Raw genomic sequence first — 6,000 nt, forward strand, 5'->3', positions numbered from 1 at the left:
AAACAGAACAAAGGAATTGTCTTAATTAAAATTAAGGTTTATTTTTCAGTAAATTGTATATTTCAAAAGAATTATATGAGTTGTATCTCCTTATCAATTTATTTGTAATAAAATGAATCTGCTACACATATATTTTTTACTACCTCGTCTCTCTAGACGTTTTGCCTATTCATCCGAAAGTTGATATATCTAATCATAAAACGTTATCTACTTGAAGGAGGAGGGAGTATTATAGTTTTAAAGTGATATATCTAATCATAAAAAATCATCTATTTTTATTTTTTATGTTAAAACGTCATCTATTTGAAGACGTGAAAATATTATAATTTTAATTTCAAAAGTTAATACATCTAATCGTAAAACGTCTATTTAAGGACGGACGGTGTATTATAGTAATGTAGTATGTATGGGGAGTGTGCCTAAAAAAAGGTCGGATAACCTTAAAAAGAACATGGGGGTACGAGAAATTGGGATTGTGAACATGGGTGAGTTTTTATTTAGACGAAATGTTGGTTGGGACATTAACAATCACAACCAACCAGAACAAGAACCAGTGTGGCCTGCCAATGCTATCATAAATATCATAAATAGATTTATTATTTCTATAAATCCGGAAAGTGGAAACCACAGATTTCTCATTATGATTTCTTTGTTTATGCCATTTTTTTTAGTAAAAAAACAAGTCTTAAAGAGAGCAAATATAGAAATCACAAGAGCTCCCAAAATCTTCCATTCAAAGTGCATCTGTAAAATTTCTCAAACTATGGCTAGAAAAACATAATCTCTGGTAATGCTAATTGCTCACGCAGGAGTAGAATTCCGATTCCGATTAGACTAATTTCTCGATTCATTCCTATTCCTAGAACCGCCATTATTCGAGAAAAGGTTTCTTGATTCATTCCTAGCATCATTACCTCGTCCACCCAAATTCCTAGAACCGTCACTATTCGAGGAATGGTTTCTCGATTCAATATTCCTAGCATTATTACCTCGTCCACCCAAATTCCTAGAACCGTCACTAATGGAGGAGCCTCTACTTGAGTTGTATCTAGTAATTTTTTCTTCCACAAAAGCTCTGCATCCCCCGATTTTTATTGTAGAGAAGCCTGAAATCGATAACCAGAGTTATATTAGACAAGAAAATTTTAAGAGTTAGAGTAGAAACCCTTTAAACTTGGGAAAAAAAGAAAGAGAGCAACTGTATATACCTCAACTGCGATTTTCATAGAATTTGACATCTCAAACTCCACAAAACCATAACATGATCCTTGCTGCAAGAAAGAAACATGATAAAATGTCATTTCTAAGCAACAAATCAATAATGAATTACGAATCCCAAGAAAATCTCGTAAATTGACTCGAAAATTCACATACCTTGGTAGTTTTGACATGGATGCCATTGCGCTTGATGGTACCAAACTTTTTGAAAGTCTCCTCAAGCTGTTCAGTTGTAGTATTCCAATTGATAGTCTCCTCAAGCTGTCTATAGATTTGATCTGCACCGTATAATCTCGAAAATTCACAGACTGAATCTTTTCTTTGATAGCCTGCTCCAAAAAGAGTTTACAATTTCGATTATCCAACACAACAAACAACCTTAGTAATAAGTACTTGAATTTATAGTTTCCAAAGAAAAACAACTTTCGTCCTTATAAAGTATATTTCCCACTTGAGAAGATTGATCTTTCAACGTTTTGTAATATACTTTCACAAAATCATTGGCAATGGCAAGGTTTTGTTCAAGATGAACTTCGTCCGCCATTGATGCTATCTAGCAAAACAAAGACACACCCAGATACATAAACCTCACAAGTATAAAGGAGTTTGGCATCAAAGCACAAAATTTGACGAGCAAGAAGTTAAAGAAGAGTGGATTTTGAACACAATTATCTATCAATCGACAACAAAATAGTAGTTTGACAATGGAATTCCAATAGATTACATGAAATTTAACAGTCAATCTATATTAGAATCAAAGAAAAATACTCAAAAGTACCTTATTTGAGCTTCGAGAGCTCAAGAACAAGAGAATGAGCCTTCGAGAAGAGGAGACTGCTTGCTGCTATTACTACTACTCTTCTACTACCTTGTTTTCAACTCTATGCAGGGTTATTTTACCATCCGACTTTGAGAAGCTGATGACGCGGCACCCCAAGTCCATAACCCCTTCATTTTATTTATTTTTTATTTTTGGATGGGTAGATTGTATAAGATATTTTCAAAAAAAAAATTAAAATTAGATATCAATTAAAATCATCTTATCTTATCTTCTTATATATATATTTTAAATTTTAAATTTATTTCAATACAAATTTTATTGTCAAATCAACATCCGATACATGACGTTTTATTAACGAATAGTAATTTGACACATATATTTTATAACTTTGAATTTAATTAGGTTCCAAGTTATAATTTTAAGTAAATAGTATTAATTTTTTTCTTATTCTAATTAGAAAATCAAAACACAATAATAACATAATTATTCCTAATAAACTTCTACCAATTATTTTTTAATAATTTTATTCCTAATCAATTTCCTATCTATTATTTAAAAATTATTCCTAATAAAATTATAATATACTATAATTTTTTTTCTAATTTTCTTATTAAAATTTTTTTTATAATAAAAATTCATTATATTATTTTTTTATATTCCTAATTAAAACAAACATGTCATATTTTTTTCTATTCAAATGTACATATAATTAAAAAAATTTATTCCTAATCAAATTATAAAATATATATTTATTTTCTCTTGTTATTAAACTATTATTCTTAATTAAAACCCGCTATATTTTTTTTTCTTATTCTTAATTAAAACAAACATATCTTATTTTCAAACAATTAATAAATTAATTTTATTTTTTTTCCTATTCCTAATTAAAAAAATATATCTTCTTTTTTCTTATTCGGACATATTATTAAAAATATTATTCCTAATTAAAAATATATATCTTCTTTTTTCCTATTCGGACATATTATTAAAAATATTATTCCTAATCAAAATATAATATATATTATTATTTTTTTAATTTTTTTATTAAACTATTATTCCTAAAAAAAATCTATTATATTTTTTTTTCTATTCTTAATTAAAATGGACATATCATATTTTTCAGGCAATAGAAACAATTAAATTAATTAGATGTAATTATAAATTTTATTATAAAATCAAATCTTGATATTCAACTTTTAATTTTTGCTATGTTTATTATTTTTGAAAACAAAAAAAATTTTTAATTCTAGAATTGTAGATTTTAAAATAAAATCAAAATAATTATAACTGATATAGATTCAAAATAATAACCTTTATATAATATTTGACATATATTTAATAATTTTTAATAAGAATAATTATTATATAATTTTTCATATGATATATTTAAATTATTAAATTTTAAAAGCACGGACTTCTCGTCCAACGGACAGATCCACTTACTTATAGTAATATATTTATATATATATAAAATATTAGTTACTACGTAGTTATTTTATTTTATATTCTTAACGTTATAATTTATCCATAAATTTTTAATGTTCGTTTTTTGATAATTGGATTTTCAATTTTTCGAAGGATGAAATGCCGAATCCTAAACTATTTGCATGGGAAAAAAAAGTTGGTGATACAGAAGAAGTGGGAAGTAAGTAAATGAGAATAACTTCTCCTTTATTTTGTTCCTTTTGTTTTTCAAAATTGATTGGCATTGTTAAAAGTAACGCTAATACCGAATAACAAAAGTTTTGAAACGCTTCGCAAATAGAAAAAACTAAGATAATCAGTTTTCTACTGTTTCGTGTTACAATTATTAGAACAAAAGATTAGTATGTGGCTGTGAGGATATAGGGAAATGTTGAGAAACAGTTGGACTTTGCATAATTCAAATGGGCCTCGACCTGACATTAAACTCGGGCCCACATCAATCAATGCATGGTACGGTCCATACTTAGCCCATATAGGATCTTATCTCAGCCATTGATTTAGGATGTCTTGGCCTGTAAAGAGTATATAGCTTAAATCTGTCGGTTCAGTTCGGTCTAAAGTCGGCCCAATTCGATTATTACCCCTATTCTTAGAAGTAGGAAATTTACTTGAACTTTTCATTTACTTTTCACCATATTAAAAAAAAAAAAAAGAAAAAAAGAAAAATGGAAATCAATGGCGACAATTAGACAATGATGCTGGTGGAATTTAAACTGTAAATAGTGGACCACTTTGTCAATTCTATATAAGCAGATCCATCCAGGCATTATTAATGAATTAATTAATTACTAAAAAGTTAAAAAGAAAATGTACGAACTTGTAATTCTGTTTTTACTTCTTGTGGAAATAGAATGGAATCTTTCCACTCTTATGTATAAGAATTTAACTAACTTCAGTTTCAGCTTAAATAAAATAAAATAAAATAAAATAAAATTATCATGGTTGGTTTCAATGCTAAGTAAAAATAGATGAACTACATGGATGCATCAAATTCCATTTCTAGCCCTAGGGATTGAGATTTGTCAATTTTCAAGTTTCCATGGCATGTAACCAAAATTCTTATTTCTTCTTTGTCCTTTCCACCGATCTATGAAACTATCGAGTCATTGATAATATTTTTTCATAATATACCTACGATTTTTGTCTAATTTTTAGGGTTAAAAATTCTAAAAGAGATTATTGGTTAATTAACATGATACCATTTTAATTAATAAATTGTTCACTTCTTAATTAATAAAAATATCGTCAAGTTAGAAACACATTATAAATCTTCAAGAAATTGCTTTATCTATATATGTACAATAGAGTTAAAAAAGTAAATATTTTTAAACTAGAATTACAATAATTCGATACAATATATTCAGACTGGGTACGTAAATTTTCTCTCTTTTCGGCTCTCTTATTCTTCGTCTGCTAGGGTTATATCCATCAATACCGTCGTTTTCAAAGCATATGAACCATCGACAGATCGAAAATGACATGACACAAACACACTAGTTATTGTGTGTTTAATTAGACTGAGAAAGGTAATATTTATAATTCGATTTAATAAAAGCCCAAGTCGTGTTATAAATAGTTGCACTGGTAGTTAATTTGAGTATTTGACCCACTAAATTCCATCTTGATGTAATCACCTGGTCAAATATGGTCATATATATATGAATCAATATTAATTCTTCCATCATTTTATATGTACATATATATATATATATATTCCGTTAATTTATTAATGAAAGAATAGTTTAATTTTTTATGGTTCCCTGACCAAAAATGTTGAAGGAATATTAAGGGGGTGATGTTGAAGGAATATTAATTAGGTTTAGTATTTTTAGGTTCAATTTTTTTGTTAGGTTTTTTCGATACAAGATAAGGATATAAAGGTTAGGGTTCAGCTTTTTGACTGATATACAACTGCAGCTACTAGCGAACTGTCTACTGTATTTTTATGCGAAAAAAACTTCTTCTTCAATATTTTCTCTCCCTCTTTCAATTATTTCGGTGATTTCAATCCCAATATGTAGTAATTAAAATTGATATACTTCCTCTTTCATTAAAAGATTTTTTATCTATACTTATAATATATATTATTTGAAAATAATCGAATTTCATTAATCCAACAAAACGTCGCATAACTCGATAGTAAATAGATGAGAGGAAAGACCGCCTTATCTATTTCCTTTTCGAATTAGTAACACTATGTGCAAGGTAATTTCCATTTTCTCGATATAGTTTAGGTTACTGGAGGCAAAAGAACTCAAAAGTGCCCTAACATCCTCTAGATACATCATACATCTTCCTGGATATAATTAGTGGCTATTAATGTAGAATACTAATTATCGGCGCTTTATGGTGATTTTGACTTCCAGTATTAATTAAAGGTCAAAGTTCCTTCTTTGCTTAAGAAAAGCAAACATACCCCTCCTCTCATACGTCGTTTTACTCCAAATACAAAACGTTATATATTAATCTCCAACTGTATAAGTTAATTTCGCTAATACGTTGTTTTAATTAAACTA

This window comes from Rutidosis leptorrhynchoides, unplaced genomic scaffold, assembly GCF_046630445.1.
Source record: "Rutidosis leptorrhynchoides isolate AG116_Rl617_1_P2 unplaced genomic scaffold, CSIRO_AGI_Rlap_v1 contig148, whole genome shotgun sequence".
In the NCBI taxonomy this organism is placed as follows: domain Eukaryota; kingdom Viridiplantae; phylum Streptophyta; class Magnoliopsida; order Asterales; family Asteraceae; genus Rutidosis; species Rutidosis leptorrhynchoides.